Below are 22,941 nucleotides of genomic sequence, written 5' to 3'. Positions count from 1 at the left end.
ACCACGTAAAATATGCAAACCAAATTAGAGACGTCTAACTTGTTTTTGCAGGGTTTGGTGATGTGATATGGCCATGATGTGATGATGAATATGTATGAGATGATCATTATTGTATTGTGGCAACCGGCAGGAGCCTTATGGTTGTCTTTAAATTTCATGTTGAGTAGTTTTTCAAAGTAGTTGTAATAGTTGCTACATGAGGTGAACAATCATGAAGACGGCGCCATGGACCTTGACGCTACGCCGACGATGATGGAGATCATGCCCGTTGATGATGGAGATCATGTCCGTGCTTTGGAGATGAAGATCGAAGGCGCAAAGACTAAAGGGCCATATCATATCACATATGAATTGCATGTGATGTTAATCCTTTATGCATCTTATTTTGCTTAGAACGCGACGGTAGCATTATAAGATGATCCCTCACATTAATATCAAGATAATAAAGTGTTCTCCCCTCGTATGCACCGTTGATATAGTTCGTCGTTTCGAAGCATCTCGTGATGATCGGATGTGATAGACTCAACGTTCACATACAACGGGTGTAAGCCATGTTGCACACGCGGAATACTTGGGTTTGCTTGACGAGCCTAGCATGTACAGACATGGCCTCGGGACAACGGAAACCGAAAGGTTGAACACGAGTCATATAGATGATATGATCAACATGTAGATGTTCACCATTGAAGCTACATCATCTCACGTGATGATCGGTTTTGGTGTAGTGGATTTGGATCGTGTACCACTTAACAACTATGAGGGATGTTATATTAAGTGGGAGTTCATTAGTAATTAGATTAAAACATGAACTTATTATCATAAACATAGTCTGGGTAGTATTTTGAATTAATTTGTAGTATTGGCATCCGTTTTTCTACCAAGCGCTAGTCTTGTTATTGAAATAGAAATACTGTTAAAATCTGAAAATAAACTTTACGGACTGGTACCGTATTGTTAAAGAATCAAGAAATAATTAAGTCCTATTGCAAACTTTTAGTAAACCTCACATTGTTGATTCAAAGAGCTATGGTTTCAATTAGTACCTAAAGTTATCTTGTCTCCGTGAAACTTGAAGTTCAAATCTGTTTGAAAAGTAAGGAGCTGAAAATTTAGTTTTCAGAAATAATCAAGGTATGAGATATATGTGATATCTAAGACCTTGTTGCAAGGTGATAGAATATAATTTGGTGAGACTACATAAACTCATAAGTTTTATGGGAATGTACGAAGGTTGAAGACGCAAGGCGTCCCAATCCTCCAACTATTGGGGCACTAACGATATTCGTATATCCATGAAGTGATCGTCCTTAGTATGCACCGTTGCTAAGACTCGTCGTTTCGAATACTGAGGTATAGATTCTACGTGTACATACAACGGGTGCAAGACAGATTTGCACATGCGAATACTGAGGTTAAACTTTACAAGCCTAGCATGTACAGACATGGTCTCGGAAAGTCGTCATGAATTGATGGATAAAATTATGAGTGAAATTGTTCATCATATTACAAAGTTACTAATAGTGAAATCTGGAACACTTGTCATATGATGATCAACTTCAAAGTAAGAACCTCAAGGTTATTGGTATTTGACCAACAAACCTAGAAGTTATTGAAGGTAAAGTGTTTTCTGAATAATGAGGAAAGCTAAAAGAAAAACTACAAAAGATATTTTGGCAGAAAGAAAAGAAAAGACTAGAAAGTCTAGCTCAGGTGTATATAAATGATATACATGTTATGGTTGTATTCCTAGTTTGGTCACACAATTAAATTCTTGGGTATTAGTACCATATTGGTTGGTATGAAGTGTCATACAAAACAACACAATACAAGAATACAATGGCCTAAGTGACTGACAAGGAATATGATAGAAATGCACGTCTAGAACAAAAATAAAGTGTTATTATGTTCGTCGTTGGCATTCTATCTAGCCCTTAGAATTTATAATAAAGAACTTAATAATTGTTATTTTGCTCTGGTCAAATGAAAACAATGAGTTGTTCAAATTATGACATTACTCCATGTACGATGGATAAGTTATTATAAATCTTAATGGTGAAAACACACATACATAAACACTGACGCTAAAATGCCATAAGGCAAATGATTTGAATTCCACTTATTTGTGGAACCGCCATTTAGGTCATGTTAGAGAGGAACGCATGAAGGAACTCCATGCAAATGGATTTTTGGAGTCATTTGATTTTTGAATCATTTGACGCTTGCAAATTTTTTCTAATGAGAATGACTAAAATACCGTTCATAGGCCAAGAGTTGAACGGGCAACTAACTTAGTGGAAAAATACATGATGATGTATGTGGTTCACTGAGCATAGTTGTGTGCGGGAGATTCTTCTACTTCATGAAAACTTCCAACAATGAATTGAGTATATATGTAGATATATTCGATAAGGAAGAAGTTTGAAACATTTGAATGGATTCAAATAAATTTCAGCATGAAGTGGAAATCATCGTAATAGAAAAGTCAAATATCTATGATTGGATCATAGTGGAAATATTTGAATTACGAGTTTTAGCGAACATCTAAGAGAGTTATGAAGTTGTTTTACAACTCACGTTTCTTGGAGTATCATAGTGATGATGGAGTATCCGAGAGATGTATCCAAACCTTGTTGGATCAATGATGAGATAAAATATTGATGCCATTATATTTTTATGGATTATGCTTTAGAGACTACCGCTTTTACACTAAATAGAGCATCATCATGATCCGTTGAAATGACACCATACGAGTTATGGCATGGGTATGAACCCTAATAGTCTTTTTCTTAAATTTTGGTATGCATAGCATAAGTAAGTGAGTTTACAACCAAAATCGGATGAATGTCTTTGTTGGTTATCCTAGAGAATTGATTGGGAATTCTTTCCACTATGAAGTAAAAGACAAAAGTGTTTGTTAATGTTACTTGCTTATTTCCAAGAAATTGTTTTCTGGCGAAGTATTTGAGTGGGAGGACAATAGAACTTGATAAGGTTTATGAACCTGAGCATAATGATCAGAGTAGCGCAACATCGGAATTGGTTCCGAAAGCGACCACGACGATCATGGCTCCCATGACTACAAAGTGTTTTAAGCCGTGGAGATCGAAGTACATATTGAACCTTGTAGGTATGGTTTACTTTGTGATCAAATAAATGATTTGTGAACAAAGGATTGATTTTGAATAATGATAAACCAACTACAAACAAAGAAGTTATGATGGGCCCTGACTCCATTAAAATGGCCATGCGCCATGAAATCCATAAAAGATGAATACTTTTTGAAAGTAAATGGATCTATAGACTTGGATGAAATATCATTAAAGAAGCTCGACTTGTCGAAAAATTGTTTACGACAAAGTTCAAAGAGTTGACTACGATAAGATTAGATCTTCCGTAGCAATGCTTATAGTCTATGTGGTTTATTCTAGTAATCACTACATATTTCTTTTATGAGATATGCTAGTAGGATGGCAAAATACATTACTTATCAGAAGTATGTATTAAAGGTGTATACAAAATACAACCAAGAGTTTTGCCTGTCCGTAGAATACTAGATAGGTATACAAACTTCAATTGGATGAAGTGAGTATCGCGGAGTTGGAATCTTCACCAGATGAAATAGTCAAAGAGTTTTTGATTTCATCAAGAGACGATGAAGAGGCTTGTATTTGCAAGAAATTAAGTGGGAGCGCTGAGACATATTTATAATACTTTATGTAGGTGACATATAGTTGGTTATAAATATTGTAATTATATAATTGATTAAAAGGTTTCATTGAGAATTAGCTTCAATGAAAGGATATGGACAGAAACATATTTAGTGTCAAGATCTATGAAGATAGATTAAATCACATAATAAGTTTAAGTCAAAGTACATAAAATGGATATTGAAGTAGTTCAATATAGAAATATTAAGAAGGTGTTCTTTGCATACAAAGGTTTAACAAGACTTGAGTGTATTTGACACTCGATGAGTAAAAACACTTGAGTGATTTTGGATCACAAATAATATGTACAAAATCAGATGTCCTGTGCTCTAAAAGGTTAGGAGCATATACCAGAATGATTCATGTGATGATCATTGGACAAACAGTAAGAATATTCCTGTGTGCTTCAGAAGAACCAAGGATATATATATATATAGTTTTATATGGAGTAATGACAAACAAATCGCTGTAAGGTGTTGCATCGATATTTGTTTGGTCACATATAAGAATTAATTTCAAATCTCAATTAGGCTAAGTGTTATTAAAAAGGTAGCACAATGCTAGATTTAGAAGAGTTCTAAATATTGTGACGGATTCTACAAATGAAGGCAGAGTATGTCATTGTTTTGACAATGACTAAAGATGTTAAGTCGAAAAGTTCTTTGAGAACTTGGTATAGTTCCGATAGTGTCAGAACTTTGAAGCTATATTGTGTGTGACAATATTAGTGACATATTTAAGACCGCGGAATTAAGGTTCCACCAGAGGACTAAGCACATATGCCGACTCATTTGGAAAATGAGTGATGCGTTGAGACGCATATGAATTGCAAAATACATACGTTTCTGAGCTTGTCAGAACTGTTGACTAAAACCTCTCCCGTGAGCAAAACATGATAAAGCACCAGAAGACCAAGGTGTTATATCTTTACATATGTAAACTAGATTATTGACTCTAGTGCAAGTGGGAGACTGTTGGAGATATGCCCAAGAGGCAATAATAAATGGTTATTATATATCTTTGTGTTTATGATAATGTTTATATATCATGCTATAATTGTATTAACCGAAACATTGATACATGTGTGATATGTAAACAACAAAGAAGTCCCTAGTATGTCTCTTAACTAGCTTGTTGATTAATAGATGATTAGTTTCATAATCATGAACATTGGATGTTATTAATAACAAGGTTATATCATTGTATGAATGATGTAATGGACACACCCAATTAAGCGTAGCATAAGATCACGTCATTAAGTTATTTGCTATAAGCTTTCGATACATAGTTACCTAGTCCTTATGACCATGAGATCATGTAAATCACTTATACCGGAAAGGTACTTTGATTACATCAAACGCCACTGCGTAAATGGGTGGTTATAAAGGTGGGATTAAGTATCCGGAAAGTATGAGTTGAGGCATATGGATCAATAGTGGGATTTGTCCATCCCGATGACGGATAGATATACTCTGGGCCCTCTCGGTGGAATGTCGTCTAATGTCTTGCAAGCATATGAATAAGTTCATAAGAGACCACATACCACGGCATTTAGTAAAGAGTACTTGTCAGGAGACGAGGTTGAACAAGGTATAGAGTGATACCGAAGATCAAACCTCGGACAAGTAAAATATCGCGTGACAAAGGGAATTGGTATTGTATGTAAATGGTTCATTCGATCACTAAGTCATCGTTGAACATGTGGGAGCCATTATGGATCTCCAGATCCCGCTATTGGTTATTGGTCGGAGTGAGTACTCAACCATGTCCGCATAGTTCGCGAACCGTAGGGTGACACACTTAAAGTTGGATGTTGAAATGGTAGAACTTGAATATGGAATGGAGTTCGAATATTTGTTCGGAGTCCCGGATGAGATCCCGGACATCACGAGGAGTTCCGGAATGGTCCGGAGAATAAGATTCATATATAGGATGTCATTTTATGTGTTTGAAAATGATTCGGAAGGTTCCATGGAAGGTTCTAGAAGGTTCTAGAAAAGTCCGGAAGAAACCACCAAGGAAGGTGGAGTCCCGGAGGGACTCCACCTCCATGGCCGGCCAACCCTAGAAGGGAAGGAGTCCCAAGTGGACTCCCCCTATGGGGCCGGCCACCCCCCCACATGGAAGGGGGAAATCCCACCTCAAGTGGGATTCCCACCTTAGGTAGGTTTCCCTATCACATGGAAGGTTTTGGGTTCGGGTCTTATTCGGAGACTTGTAGTCCAACACTTGGGGCTTCCACCTATATAATGAGGGGCCAAGGGGAGGGGGCCGGCCACCACAAAGCCACAAGTTGGCCGCACCCCCTTGAGGCCGGCCACCCCCTCCCAAACCCTAGCCGCCCCCCTCTCCTCCATATCTCCCGCGTAGCTTTAGCGAAGCTCCGCCGGAGTTCTCCACCGCCACCGACACCACGCCGTCGTGCTGTCGGATTCAAGAGGAGATACTACTTCCGCTGCCCGCTGGAATAGGAGGTGGACGTCGTCTTCATCAACAACCGAACGTGTGACCGAGTACGGAGGTGCTGCCCGTTCGTGGCGCCGGAAGCGATCGTGATCAAGATCTTCTACGCGCTTTTGCAAGCGGCAAGTGAATGTCTACCGCAGCAACAAGAGCCTCATCTTGTAGGCTTTGGAATCTCTTCAAGGGTGAGACTCGATATCCCCTCGTTGCTACCGTCTTCTAGATTGCATCTTGGCTTGGATTGCGTGTTCGCGGTAGGAAAAATTTTGTTTTCTATGCAACGTTATCCTACACTTCTTGTGTAACAAAGTTGCTGCAAGCTTGAGAGGGGTGAGATGAGGGTGTATGACATGGTGCACAAGGTTGGAGAGGGCTAGAGGGTGCACATTTAATCCAAGTCAAAATGTGTATGTGGTACATTCAATGATGTGGCATGATTGAGGTGGTGATCATGGCCAAGGTTGTGTCACTTCATTGATGTGCCTTTAGGGTACAAGGTGTACTATCAAGGATGGCAAGAGAGAGAGAGAGAGAGGAAAAGTGAAAAAGTGGTGATAAGTGAATTTTACCTTCATTTGATTCTATGTGTACTTCATATATGACAAGCAAAGGTCTCTCTTGTGTGTAATTTCGACAAAAATTCTGCATGGTGGTGTTCTAAATGATGTTCGGCAACAATGTGTGGCATTAGTTCGAAATTTGGAGAGGTTTTGTGAAAATTCCAAAAATTGGGGGAATCTAGAATATGATTCAACATTGCCACTTTGCACTCTTATATTTAGCAATAGAAAAGGAGTTGGTCAAAGTGTTCAACATCAAAAGTGTTCATCTTGATGAGGTCTTGGATGAGGTGCAAATAGTTGAGAGGGTTTGGTTTGAGAATCTCCTAATAAAAAGGCTCAAAGTGGGTAATATATTAAAGATGGCACAAGTGACCATCATCACATGCATTTTGTAATTTTCATTTCTTTGATTTTTGATTTGATTTTTCTTGACCCAATTGATGTTGTTGAGTGTTGAAATGGTATAGAGGAGTGATCCAACCATTCACATCAAGCCTTAGGGTCAAGGTTCTAAAATTTGTAATTGTGCTATTTCTTCTCATATGCCTCTTATGGCATTTTTATTTTCTTTTTAATTTCTTTTGTTTCACCTTGGTTTTGATTGGTGATGTACTAGATAAGGTTTATTAAGGTTTTCAAATCCTCTAATCAAGTAGAAGGGCTTAGGGTAAAGTTTTACAAAATTAGCCATAGCCTCATATATGAAGCTAGTAGCATTTCCCCCTTTTTCTTATAAGACTCACTTTGATCCAAAAGATCATGGCTTAGGGTTTAGTGGGGTTTAACCATGGTTCACAATCATTTGGAGAAGTGGCTAGTGCAAAAGCCAAGGTTTGCAATTTAGGGTTTTAGGCTTACATATGTTTTCCCTTTTTATTTATTTTTATTTTGCTTTATTTCATTTTGAATTCAAAGAGCAAGGTTTAGGGTTTTAGGTCATGTTTCAAACCATAATTAAACAATCATGGCAATAACACAACATATAAGTATGATCACTATGTATCAAACCTAATTTAATAAAAGTTTTTGTTGGTTCCAAATTTTGGAAATAGGAAAATTCATTTTCTTTGTTTTGAAATTTTTGGGATGTTACACCAACGGAGGTTGGAATGGGCACGGGGGAGGGAGGGTGGGTGGCGGTGGCTCCGCCGGCGTGCGCAAGCTCACCGCCGCGGAGCTCGAGCAGGAGCGGGTCTCCGATGCCGCCCGCATCCGCGTCTCCTACCGGTGGCTGGACCAGGGGCTGAAGCCGCCGCGTGCCTTCGCCAGGCGTTGAGGTCGCGGGATCCGCCGCCGCGCTGCTCCAGCTCCCACGACATGGAGGCGTTGAGCTCCAGCGCACCGCGTCGCACGAGCTCCAGCGCCTCGGCCCCACGCCGCCTCGCCTTCTCAGAGGGCTCGAGCTCGAGCAGGCCGCCTCACCGCCGCGGTTCGACCGCGGCGACTACGTGGCAGACGAGGACATCGCCGCAATCGCGGCAAAGCTGGAGATAGCTGCGCCCGCGCTGAAGGCGGGCGACTTCGTCCCCGACGCGGCCCTGGGAACGGTGACCGTGCTGGTCGAGGAGAAATCTGCGCGCGAGCCCGACAAGCAGGTGGAGTGGCGCCGCAAGTAGCGGCGCAGGACGCCTGCTACATCGAGCTCTAGAGCGACTAGGTTGTCGGCTCCGCCGCCGCGGCAGGTAGCTCCCCGGTGAGCTTATTAATTTTTTTTACCGGCCGCGGCGGCACCATTACATAGAGAAGCGGAGCACTAGTCTCTATCTCCCTTTATGTATGAACAATCTCTGGAGCGAACGAATGTTTGAATTATGCAGTTTATTATAGCGTATTTGAACTGCGTATCTGAAATTCAACCTGCAAATTTGTCTGGGGTGACCTGAATCGGCACATATGGGGTTTGAGGATTGGCGCTTCTGCTAGAAATGCTCTGAGAAGAGAGAGGTGTCACAGACACAGCCCGAGCCAAGGTAAGATATCGTTCTTTCCTTTCTACATTGTTTTTTATTTGATTTTAAAATATTTGAGTGTATAAAGTGAGTTCAGACACTTTTAAAATGTTGTGAGGTTGCACTGAATTATTTCAGGTTTAGTCACGTAAATAAAATATTTAGAAAACGCGTTTTGTTTGTACTCTCGTTTGTCGTCTCTAAGAGTAAAAAGACGGGATACAAACAGTATATGGTTATGAACTACCTTCCCATTTTGTTACGTTTTCCCGTCGATGAACCTCGCCGCGTTCCCTTCCATTTCTAGCTGCCCGGAAGCATTTTTTTTTTTTGCGTTTTTAATATAGAGCTAGTAAATAAGACAGAAAGTAAAGCAACTAAATTTTTTTTGTGTTTTTAATATGAAGCAAACAAGACAGTAAATATAATAAATTAAATCAAAACAAAAACAAAGTAAAGAGATTGGATGTCGAGACTCCCCTTGCAGCGTGTCTTGATCTCCCCGGCAACGGCGCCAGAAATTTAGCTTGATACGCGCGAAGCACACGTCCGTTGGGAACCCCAAGTGGAAGGTATGATGCATATAGAAGCAAGTTTCTCTCATTATGAAACCAAGGCTATCGAACCAGTAGGAGCCAAGAAGCACGTGAAGGTTGTTGGTGGAGGAGTGTAGTGCGGCGCAACACCAGTGAAACCGGCGCCAACGTGAAACCTGCACAACACAATCAAGATACTTTGCCCCAACGTAACAGTGAGGTTGTCAATCTCATCGGCTTCCTGAAAACAAAGGATTAAAAGTATCGAGTGGAAGATGGTGTTTGTTTGCAAAGAACAGTAAGAACAATAATTGCAGTAGATTGTATTCAGATGTAAAAGAATGGACCGGGGTCCACAGTTCACTAGTGGTGTCTCTCCAATAAGATAACTAACATGCTGTGTGAACAAATTACAGGTGGACAATTGACAAATAAAGATTCAATACATATCAATGATGATTACTATGAGATTTATTCAGGTCATTACGACAAAGTACATAGACCGCTATCCAGCATGCATTTGTGCCTAGATAATCCACCTTCGGGTTAGCATTCGCACCCCCTCCAGTATTAAGTTGTAAACAACAGATAATTGCATTAAGTATGGTGCGTAATGTAATCAACACAATTATCCTTAGACAAAGCATCGATGTTTTATCCCTAGTAGCAACAACACATCCACAACCTTAGAACTTTCTGTCACTGTCCCAGATTAAGTGGAGGCATGAACCCACTATCGAGCATAAATACTCCCTCTTGAAGTCACAAGTATCAACTTGGCCAGAGCCTCTACTAGAAACGGAGAGCATGCAAGAACATAAACAACACATATATGATAGATTGATAATCAACTTGACATAATATTCTAGATTCATCGGATCCCACCAAACACAACATGTAGCATTACAAATAGATGATATTGATCATGTTAGGCAGCTCACAAGATCTAAACAATGATAGTACAAGCGGAGAAGACAACCATCTAGCTACTGCTACGGACCCATAGTCCAAGGATGAACTACTCACGCATCAATCCGGAGGCGAGCATGATGATGTAGAGCCCTCCGGTGATGATTCCCCTCTCCGGCAGGGTGCCGGAGGCGATCTCCTGAATCCTCCGAGATGGGATTGGCGGCGGCGGCGTCTCTGGAAGGTTTTCCGTATCGTGGCTCTCGGTACAGAGTGTTTCGCGACGAAGGCTTGAAGTAGGCGGAAGGGCGGAGTCGGAGGGGTCACGGGGGCCCCACACGCTAGGGCCGCGCGAGCCCCCCCTAGGCTGCGCCGCCCTACTGTGGCGGCGCCCCGTGGCCCCACTTCCTTTCCCCCTCGGTCTTCTGGAAGGTTCGTGGAAAAATAGGACCCTGGGCGTTGATTTCGTCCAATTCCGAGAATATTTCCTTTGTAGGATTTCTGAAACCAAAAACAACAGAAAACAGCAACTGGCGCTTCGGCATCTTGTTAATAGGTTAGTGCCGGAAAATGTATAATATGATGTAAAGTATGTATAAAACATTCAAGTATTGTCATAAAAGTAGCATGGAACATAAGAAATTATAGATACGTTTGAGACGTATCACGGCGCCGCAGACTCTGATGTTCCCGTCTTGCAAGAACTCCTTGAGCACTCGTGGCATTTCATCGGCATAACAAATCTGGAACACCCACGTCTCAGACGCCACCGAGAGTTGAAGGACAACGGCACGCTGATCACCCGCGCGAGGGTCGGTGAACTCGCAGTCCAAGATGACGCACTTGGTCGTTACGGTGTCAAGAGAGTCTCTCTTCACGCCGCGGATCCACTCATCCACCCTTCTTGTACGGAGCGTGACCGTGACCTTGAAAGCCATCCCTTCGGCCATGAGGTGGTACACCCGAGTGGGAGGAGCCGGGTGATACGTCTCCAACGTATCGATAATTTCTTATGTTCCATGCTACTTTATTGATGATACCTACATGTTTTATGCACACTTTATATCGTTTTGATGCATTTTCTGGAACTAACCTATTAACAAGATGCCGAAGTGCCAGTTCCTGTTTTCTGCTGTTTTTAGTTTCAGAAATCCTAGTAACGAAATATTCTCGGAATCGGACGAAATCAAGACCCAGATTCCTATTTTTCCCGGAACCATCCAGAAAACACGAGAACCACCAGAGAGGGGCCACAGGGCCCCCAGATGATACCTTGGCGCGGCCAGAGGGGGGGCCGCGCCGCCCTATGGTGTGGCCCCCCCTGTCAGCCCTCCTGCGCCGCCTCTTCGCCTATATAAAGCCTCCGTCGCGAAAACCCTAGGGCGGACGACGAAACCCACAGAAACCTTCCAGAGCCGCCGTCATCGCGAAGCCAAGATCTGGGGGACAGGAGTCTCTGTTCCGGCACCCTGCCGGAGCGGGGAAGTGCCCCCGGAAGGCTTCTCCATCGACACCGCTGCCATCTTCACCGCCATCTTCATCACCGCTGCTGCTCCCATGAGGAGGGAGTAGTTCTCCATCGAGGCTCGGGGCTGTACCGGTAGCTATGTGGTTCATCTCTCTCCTATGTAGTTCAATACAATAATCTCATGAGCTGCCTTACATGATTGAGATTCATATGATGATGCTTGTAATCTAGATGTCATTATGCTAGTCAAGTGGGTTTTACTTATGTGATCTCCGGAGACTCCTTGTCCCACGTGTGTAAAGGTGACAGTGTGTGCACCGTGTGGGTCTCTTAGGCTATATTTCACGAAGTACTTATTCACTGTTGAAGAGCGTAGTGAAGTGCTTATTTATATCTCTTGATGATTGCAATGTGTTTGTATCACAATTTATCTATGTGCTACTCTAGTGATGTGTTATTAAAGTAGTTTTATTCCTCCTGCATGTGTGCAAAGGTGACAGTGCGTGCACCGTGTTAGTACTTGGTTTATGCTATGATCATGATCTCTTGTAGATTGCGAAGTTAACTATTGCTATGATAATATTGATGTGATCTATTCCTCCTACATATGCATGAAGGTGACAGTGTGCATGCTATGCTAGTACTTGGTTTAGTCTTTTGATCTATCTTACACTTAAGGTTACTAAAATATGAGCATTATTGTGGAGCTTGTTAACTCCGGCATTGAGGGTTCGTGTAATCCTACGCAATGTGTTCATCATCCAACAAAAGTGTAGAGTATGCATTTATCTATTCTGTTATGTGATCAATGTTGAGAGTGTCCACTAGTGAAAGTGTAATCCCTAGGCCTTGTTCCTAAATACTGTTATCGCTGCTTGTTTACTGTTTCACTGCGTTACTACTGCTGCAATACTACCACCATCAACTACACGCCAGCAAGCTATTTTCTGGCACCGTTGCTACTGCTCATATATATTCATACCACCTGTATTTCACTATCTCTTCGCCGAACTAGTGCACCTATTTGGTGTGTTGGGGACACAAGAGACTTCTTGCTTTGTGGTTGCAGGGTTGCATGAGAGGGATATCTTTGACCTCTTCCTCCCTGAGTTCGATAAACCTTGGGTGATCCACTTAAGGGAAACTTGTTGCTGTTCTACAAACCTCTGCACTTGGAGGCCCAACACTGTCTACAGGAAAGGAGGGGGAACGTAGACATCAAGCCATTTTCTGGCGCCGTTGCCGGGGAGGAAAGGTAAAAGGTACTCACACTCCGGACCTCGGCTACTAAGCTATTTTCCGGCGCCGTTGTAAGTACTCGAAGCTATTTCCTTTAGACTCTGCAATTGCGACATTTGGTTTCTTGTTTACACTAGTTAGGCATAATGGAAAACAACAAAAATATGAGAGATCTTTATGAACTTTATCTTGAATTAGGACATGATGTGTTTGAAGAGAGAATTAAAAAACCCATGGAAATTTATATGCATGCTAATGGGAATGTTATTAATATGAATGCATTGAACACCATTGTTGCTAATGATATGGAAAATTCTAAGCTTGGGGAGGTCGGTTTTGATGAAAATGATCTCTTTAGCCCTCCGGGTATTGAGGAGAAAGTATATGTTGATTATGATATGCCTCCCATTTATGATGATTATAATGATAGTAGTCTTTTGTTACCACCTGTTATGGAGGATAAATTTGATTATGATTACAATATACCTCCTATATTTGATAGCTACTTTGTTGAATTTGCTCCCACTACAATTAATAAGAATGACTATGCTTATGTTGGGAGTAGTAATTATTTTATGCATGAGACTCATGATAAGAATGCTTTATGTGATAGTTATATTGTTGAGTTTGCTCATGATGCTACTGAAAGTTATTATGAGAGAGGAAAATATGGTTTTAGAAATTTTCATGTTACTAAAACACCTCTCTATGTGCTGAAATTTTTTAAGCTACACTTGTTTTATCTTTCTATGCTTGTTGCATTATGCTGCATGAACTTGTTTATTTACAAGATTCCTATGCATAGGAAGCATGTTAGACTTAAATGTGTTTTGAATTTGCCTCTTGATGCTCTCTTTTGCTTCAACTTCTATTTCTTGCAAGTGCATCATTAAAACTGCTGAGCCCATTTTAATGGCTATAAAGAAAGAACTTCTTGGGAGATAACCCATGTGTTTATTTTACTACAGCAATTTTTGTTTTGTTGAGTCTTGGAAGTTGTTTACTACTGTAGCAACCTCTCCTTATCATGTTTTTGTGCCAAGTAAAGTTTCTATGTCAAAGTTGATGTTATATTTGGGATCGCTGCGCAGAAACAGCATTGCTGTCTGTCACGAATCTGGGCACAGTTCTCTGTAGAAAATTCGAAAAAATCTGCCAATTTACGAGCATGATCCTCAGATATGTACGCAACTTTCATTAGTTTTGAGTTTTTCCATTTGAGCAAGTCTGGTGCCAGCTTTAAATTCGTCTTTACGGACTGTTCTGTTTTTGACAGATTCTGCCTTTTATTTCGCATTGCCTCTTTTGCTATGTTGGATTCATTTCTTTGTACCATTAATGTCCAGTAGCTTTATCCAATGTCCAGAAGTGAAAAGAATGTTTGTGTCACCTCTGAACATGTGAATTTTTGATTATGCACTAACCCTCTAATGAGTTTGCTTGAAGTTTGGTGTGAAGGAAGTTTTCAAGGATCAATAGAAGAGGGTGATATAATGTGATCGAGAAGAGTGAAAGGTCTAAGCTTGGGGATGCCCCGGTGGTTCATCCCTGCATATTTTAAGAAGACTCAAGCATCTAAGCTTGGGGATGCCCAAGGCATCCCCTTCTTCATCGACAACTTATCAGGTTTCTTCTAGTGAAACTATATTTTTATTCCATCACATCCTATGTATTTTACTTGGAGCGTCTGTGTGCTTTTATTTTTATTTTTGTTTTGTTATCTTAGTTCTCTGAATAAGTTCATCCTTGTGTGGGAGAGAGACACGCTCCGCTGGTTCGTATGAACACATGTGTTCTTAGCTCATAATATTCATGGCGAAGTTTTCTCTTCGTTAAATTGTTATACGGTTGGAATTGGAAAATGCTACATGTAGTAATTCTAAAATGTCTTGGATAATGTGATATTTGGCAATTGTTGTGCTCATGTTTAAGCTCTTGCATCATATACTTTGCACCCATTAATGAAGAAATACATAGAGCTTGCTAAAATTTGGTTTGCATAATTGGTCTCTCTAAGGTCTAGATAATTTCTAGTATTGAGTTTGAACAACAAGGAAGACGGTGTAGAGTCTTATAATGTTTACAATATGTCTTTTATGTGAGTTTTGCTGCACCGGTTCATCCTTGAGTTTGCTTCAAATAACCTTGCTAGCCTAAACCTTGTATCGAGAGGGAATACTTCTCATGCATCCAAATCCTTGAGCCAACCACTATGCCATTTGTGTACACCATACCTACCTACTACATGGTATTTCTCCGCCATTCCAAAGTAAATTGCTTGAGTGCTACCTTTAAACAATTCAAAAGTTATTACCTCTTATTTGTGTCAATGTTTTATAGCTCATGAGGAAGTATGTGGTGTTTATCTTTCAATCTTGTTGGGCAACTTTCACCAATGGACTAGTGGCTTCATCCGCTTATCCAATAATTTTGCAAAAAGAGCTGGCAATGGGATTCCCAGTCCCAAATTAATTAACAAAAATAGACACTCCTCCATGGTATGTGATTGTTGGACGGCACCCGAAGGATTCGGTTAGCCATGGCTTGAGAAAGCAAAGGTGGGGAGGAGTGTCAACATAATAAAACTAAAATAAAAAGTCACTCCTTCATGGTATGAGATTGTTGGCAGGCACCCGAGGATTCGGTTAGCCATGGTTTGTGAAAGAAAGGTTGGAAGGAGTGCCACCCAAAAATAAAATAAAATGGGAGCCGCTCTTTGAAGGTTTGTCTGGCAAGGGAGTTAGAGTACCCACTACCATTCGTTGACAACAACAAACACCTCTCAAAACTTTACTTTTATGCTCTCTTGATGTTTTCAAAATAAAAGCTCTAGCACAAATATAGCAATCAATGCTTTCCTCTTTGAAGACCTTTCTTTTACTTTTATTGTTGAGTCAGTTTGCCTATTTTCTCTCCACCTCAAGAAGCAAACACTTGTGTGAACTGTGCATTGATTCTTACATACTTGCTTATTGCATTTGTTATATTACTCTATGTTGACAATTATCCATGAGATATATATGTTACAAGTTGAAAGCAACCACTGAAACTTAATCTTCCTTTGTGTTGCTTCAATACCTTTACTTTGATTTATTGCTTTATGAGTTAACTCTTATGCAAGACTTATTGATGCTTGTCTTGAAGTACTATTCATGAAAAGTCTTTGCTTTATGATTCAGTTGTTTACTCATGACATTACCTTTGTTTTGATCGCTGCATTCATTACATATGTTTACAAATAGTATGATCAAGATTATGATGGCATGTCACTTCAGAAATTATCTTTGTTATCGTTTTACCTGCTCGGGACGAGCAGAACTAAGCTTGGGGATGCTGATACGTCTCCAACGTATCGATAATTTCTTATGTTCCATGCTACTTTATTGATGATACCTACATGTTTTATGCACACTTTATATCGTTTTGATGCATTTTCTGGAACTAACCTATTAACAAGATGCCGAAGTGCCAGTTCCTGTTTTCTGCTGTTTTTGGTTTCAGAAATCCTAGTAACGAAATATTCTCGGAATCAGACGAAATCAAGACCCAGATTCCTATTTTTCCCGGAACCATCCAGAAAACACGAGAACCACCAGAGAGGGGCCACAGGGCCCCCAGATGATACCTTGGCGCGGCCAGAGGGGGGGCCGCGCCGCCCTATGGTGTGGCCCCCCTGTCAGCCCTCCTGCGCCGCCTCTTCGCCTATATAAAGCCTCCGTCGCGAAAACCCTAGGGCGGACGACGAAACCCACAGAAACCTTCCAGAGCCGCCGTCATCGCGAAGCCAAGATCTGGGGGACAGGAGTCTCTGTTCCGGCACCCTGCCGGAGCGGGGAAGTGCCCCCGGAAGGCTTCTCCATCGACACCGCTGCCATCTTCACCGCCATCTTCATCACCGCTGCTGCTCCCATGAGGAGGGAGTAGTTCTCCATCGAGGCTCGGGGCTGTACCGGTAGCTATGTGGTTCATCTCTCTCCTATGTAGTTCAATACAATAATCTCATGAGCTGCCTTACATGATTGAGATTCATATGATGATGCTTGTAATCTAGATGTCATTATGCTAGTCAAGTGGGTTTTACTTATGTGATCTCCGGAGACTCCTTGTCCCACGTGTGTAAAGGTGACAGTGTGTGCACCGTGTGGGTCTCTTAGGCTATATTTCACGAAGTACTTATTCACTGTTGAAGAGCGTAGTGAAGTGCTTATTTATATCTCTTGATGATTGCAATGTGTTTGTATCACAATTTATCTATGTGCTACTCTAGTGATGTGTTATTAAAGTAGTTTTATTCCTCCTGCATGTGTGCAAAGGTGACAGTGCGTGCACCGTGTTAGTACTTGGTTTATGCTATGATCATGATCTCTTGTAGATTGCGAAGTTAACTATTGCTATGATAATATTGATGTGATCTATTCCTCCTACATATGCATGAAGGTGACAGTGTGCATGCTATGCTAGTACTTGGTTTAGTCTTTTGATCTATCTTACACTTAAGGTTACTAAAATATGAGCATTATTGTGGAGCTTGTTAACTCCGGCATTGAGGGTTCGTGTAATCCTACGCAATGTGTTCATCATCCAACAAAAGTGTAGAGTATGCATTTATCTATTCTGTTATGTGATCAATGTTGAGAGTGTCCACTAGTGAAAGTGTAATCCCTAGGCCTTGTTCCTAAATACTGTTATCGCTGCTTGTTTACTGTTTCACTGCGTTACTACTGATGCAATACTACCACCATCAACTACACGCCAGCAAGCTATTTTCTGGCACCGTTGCTACTGCTCATATATATTCATACCACCTGTATTTCACTATCTCTTCGCCGAACTAGTGCACCTATTTGGTGTGTTGGGGACACAAGAGACTTCTTGCTTTGTGGTTGCAGGGTTGCATGAGAGGGATATCTTTGACCTCTTCCTCCCTGAGTTCGATAAACCTTGGGTGATCCAATTAAGGGAAACTTGCTGCTGTTCTACAAACCTCTGCACTTGGAGGCCCAACACTGTCTACAGGAAAGGAGGGGGAACGTAGACATCACCGGGTCACGCGCGAGGTGCTCCATCGACGAAGAGGGAGAGAGATTTTGGAAATGGTGGAGGAGAGGAGGATGTAGAGAGTGTGTGGCAATGGTGAAGAATGGTGGAGCATATAAAGCAGTGGAACATGAAGATGAACAGGGCCAGCCACCGGTGATCAATTCCTGTGGCTGGCCGCGCCGGCGTCGGCCGCTCGGATTCCGCGCGACGCTCGATTTCGACGCCGGCCAGTAATGGCGACGCGCGATCGGCTTCCGCGGAACGAAGCGGTTGACTTTAAGTCCCGGTTTGGGATACGCGCCGGGACTAAAGGGGGTACCGCAGACGCCGCGTGCCGCAAAACCCTTTAGTGCCGGTTTGAGATACGAGCCGGGACAATTAGGTCCTAACGAACCGGGACCTTTAGGTGTCGTACGCTGTAGCATTTACACGGTGACGTGGCCAGACCTTCGGTCCCGGCCCAGGACATGGCCGGGACTAAAGGTGTCTGACCAAAGTCCTCTTTTCTACTAGTGTACTAAGTTTGACTGAAGACAATTTCAACATCTATAACTATAATAATATGAAAAATTTAAATTATGAAAACATATTTTGTATTATTGGACCTACTTATATAGAATTGATATTGCAGTTGTTTATATTATGTATATAATTGGTCAAACTTAAAACATTTACTTTCGGCTACGGCTAAATATCGAAGCTTGCCAGTGTTGTCATGCCGTTTTTTTAGTACTACCTGGCCTCTCTTCAGAATTTTCACACACTGCCTACATTATTAGGTGTCACACGATCAGCCAATTTTCGTGAGTTCTACTAACATGGTGAAAAATAGCTCCAACGATTAAACAAGAAACGTCTCGACATAGCCCTGGTACCTTTGAATTCACTAGTAGAAAAAGAGGCTTCCGTCCACCCCCATTAGTCCCGGAAATATTCGAACCGCGATTAAAGGGGGCTTTAGTCGCGGTTCGGGAGGCAACCCGCGACTAATGCTCCATCCGATACGAAAGGGTACCCCTTTAGTCGCGGTTGGTAACACCTTTATTCCCGGTTGGGGACACCAACCGGGACTAAAGAGCTATGGAGGGATGCGGCCGGCGGAAAAACCTTTATTCCCGGTTGGGGACACCAACCGGGACTAAAGGGGTCCCCAACCGGGACTAAAGGTCCGGTTAGCCAATTTTTAGATTCTCAAAATTCCAAATTAAAATATGAAAGGAGGAAGATTTTAGTTTTTGCCAGAAATTCCGTATTTTATATTTTTTTTAAAATTTTAAATTAATAATTGCATCTTGCATAAAGATTACTATTACTTAACCATAAAGTTAGCCAATTTTTAGATTTTCAAATTTTCAGGTTTTAGGTTTGGCAAAAAATATTAAAAAAATTTAAAAATTAATTATAATATAAATTTAAAAAGTTAATATTTATTTATTTATTCAAGATTATTATTACATCATTACTTTTGTTTATTAAAATAATTATTTGGCATTCAAACAATAAAGAAGTGTGACATCGACTAACATGTTAATAGGATTGATATGATACTAGTATCAACAACATTCGCGCGAAGCACTTGGAAGGAGGATGGGAAAGGAACTTGGAAGTTAAGAAATTTGACTAGAGATTAAGTGTAGTTAGTGACTAAACTTGGCCAATAACTGAAATACTAGAAATTCTGTAAAAAAGAGAAAAAAAAGGGAATGAAAAATAATTAGAAAACCAAATGGATAAAAAAAAATTAACGAAATAGCCTTTAGACCCGGTTCGTGTTACAAACCGGGACTAAAGGTTCTTCACCCTGGCGCACGCCAGCCGCCCACGTGGACGGGCCTTTAGTCGCGGTTCGTAAGCAACCGCGACAAAGGGGGGGGGGGGCTTTAGTCGCGCTTCATTAGTCGCGGTTGCGCAACCGCGAATAATGGCAGTTGCGAGCCGCAACTAAAGCCCTTTTTTCTACTAGCGGAACCACGCATCTATACTCGCCATTTAAAAAAAAATGAGGCCTACGAATTTGGCCCTGGTGGTGCCTTTGGATCATGCAAAGTTTAGTAATTTTACTATAGAAGAAATATTTATATCTATGACTACAATATGGGGTTTTTAAATTATGAAAATTTATTTTGTAATATTATATCTATTTTGTGTCATAATTAGGAAGATGTGGTGGTGGCGACTTTCTGAAATGAAATAAAGTACTCCGTTAATGGGTCTAGTGATGCTGGAGGCCTCCTTTGCCAAGAATTGAAGATTACCGTCACCTACACCCCTTAACATTAAGACAACGAGTTTTATTTTAAAGAAGAATGGATCACATGGAAATTCACTATCAAGTTGCCGATCGACAGGGATATGGTCATAGACAGCAAAGAAGACGAAGTTGCAGAGATGGATGACGGCAATCCACCTGATGAAGTTGAGGAGGTTGAGAACCAACAAGAGTTTTGATTGCTTGATGGTTCCACGCATGCCTTGACACTGATGATCCAAAGGTACCACCTCCAGGTTACATGTATGATTGGTGGGATGAGGCTGATAGCAATGAGAAAACATGTGGTGCAACAATTGTCCACAATGATCTCAACACATTTAACTGAAGTTTGTAGCAACTATATGTAATATTGATTGTAAAGCTATCATATTTGTGAGAACTCTACGTAGTACCGGTTGTGAGGAAAGCCTATTTGTAAGAACTCTATGTTGTGTTTGTATTTTCAACTCGTGGTGGGAGCCCGAAAACCACCGAGTGAACAGAGAGAGGAAGGGAGAGGGACAAAGGAACAAATGGAGAGGGGGGAGAGGGAGAGATAGATGGAGTGGGAGAGCCAGAGGCAGACAGATAGATGAAGAGGGAGAGAAGAGTGAGGCAGTTTTGGAAGACGTGAGTGTGGGCTGATAATCTTCACGGCCTTATTTAAGTGGATTGGGTGACAGATGGAGGAATCATAAAGGGGATAGACAATTTCGATACGTTAGGAGATAGACACCCTAGTTTGTTGTGCATCAGTCATACTACAAGGTTCTTGTTTGGGCAAGAAGTTAGGGTGTGGTTCCCCGTGGCAAAATAACAGTGGCTCGTGAAGCGCGTGACTACGGTCGAAGAAGGAGCTAGTGGGTCGATGTTCCTGTGTAGTTGCTTGCAAGGGGAAGACAATTGCGGCCTGGAAGATCGATCACACTTCTCATAGACTTCTACCTAGGCATAGGTGGAAGGACTAAGAGAATCTCTAGCAGATCCCCCATATTGGATCGCATATGGCAAGTTGGGCCAATATGGCGTTTTCGCACGATTTTTTGGCCAGGGCACACACCGCATCGGTGGTCTGGCCCAGTTAAAATTTGGAGGTCACAGCCCAAACCCGCACCGGCCCGCTATATATGGCGGTCAGCGGCTGCGGATGGGGATCGAACCCCATCCGTCTATCTGCCCGTTCCGCTCCCGCGACGAGCAATCCGTGCGCTCCGACAAAAAATCAGCACGCGCCGGCGAGCAATCCAGGTGGCATGGTGTCCGGCGGAGGTCGGGAGGACGCGGGGGAGGGAGGGTTGACGGCAGTGGCTCCGCCGGCGCGCGCAAGCTCACTGTCGCGGAGGTCGAGTAGTAGTGGGCCTCCGATGCCGTCCTCATCCGCGTCTCCTACCGGTGGCTGCACCAGGGGCTGAAGCCGCCGCGCGCATTCACGCGGCGCGAATCGCAGTACTACCGCGACCTCGAGGCGTCGAGGTCGCGGGTTCCGCCGCAGCGCCGCTCTAGCTCCCACGACCTGGAGGCGTCGAGCTCCAGCGCACCGCGCCGCGCGAGTTCCAGCGCCCCGGCCCCGTGCCGCCTCACCTTCTCCGAGGGCTCGAGCTCGAGCAGGCCGCCTCACCGCCGCGGTTTGACCCGACGACTACGCGGCGGACGAGGACATCGCCGCAATCGCGGCGAAGCTGGAGATGGCCGCGCCCGCACTCAAGGCAGGCGACTTCGTCCCCAACGCAGCCCTGGGCACGGTGACCGTGTTGGTCGAGGAGAAATCCGCGCGCGACGCCGACAAGCAGACGGAGTGGCGCCGCGAGCAGGCGGCGCAGGACGCCTGCTACATCGAGCTCTACAGCGACTAGGTTGCCGGCTCCGCCGCCGCGGCAGGTAGCTCCCCAGTGAGCTTATTACTTTTGTCTACCGGCCGCGGCAGCGCCATTGACATAGAGAAGTGGAGCACTAGGCTCCGCTGTTTTATCTACATAAAGCCTTTATGTATGAATAATCTCTAGCGCGAATGAATGTTTGAATTATGCAGTTTATTATAGCGTATCTGAACCGCGCATCTGAAATTCAACCTGCAAATTTGTTTGGGGTGACCTGGATCGGCGCATATGCAGTTTGGGGTTTGGCGCTTTTGCTAGAGATGCTCTAAGAAGAGAGAGGTGTCACAGACCACAGGCCGACGTTCTTTCCTTTCTACATTGTTTTTTAGTACATTTTAAAATATTTGAGTGTATAAATTGAGTTCAGACACTTTTGAAATGTTATGAGGTTGCATTGAATTATTTCAGGTTTAGTCACGTAAATAAAATATTTAGAAAACGCGTTTTGTTTGTACTCTCGTTTGTCGTTTCTAAGAGTAGAAAGACGGGAAACAAATAGTATATGGTTAACTCAAGATTTGGGTATGAACTACCTTCCCATTTTGAATTTTTGATACATTTTCCGATCGATGAACCTCGTCGCGTTCCCTTCCATTTCTAGCTGCCCGGAAGTATATAAACGATCCATCCTCTCCAAATCCCCATCCTCAAACCCTAGCCGCAAAATGGAACCGGTTGCCAAGAAGCGGCTCCCTGTGGCCGCCGCCGCCGGCAACGACGCCCCAGCAGCGGCAACTGACATGCCGTTCTTCATCTTCATTGCCGGCGCCGACGCCAGCACCCATGAGAGGTACGTACATATGTAAGACGTAGCTATTACCTAGGTGGATCTGTTTCATGGTATTTCTGGTTGCCTTGTTGATCTAATTCAGCTGATTCGAATTCATTCTCGCGAATATGTGTTCCTTCAAAGTTCCAAGCTACCTAAGCATCCTTCGG

This window comes from Lolium perenne, chromosome 5 (genome assembly GCF_019359855.2).
Source record: "Lolium perenne isolate Kyuss_39 chromosome 5, Kyuss_2.0, whole genome shotgun sequence".
Lineage (NCBI taxonomy): Eukaryota > Viridiplantae > Streptophyta > Magnoliopsida > Poales > Poaceae > Lolium > Lolium perenne.
The sequence above is the reverse complement of the archived record's forward strand: the minus strand, read 5'-3'. Positions refer to the sequence as shown.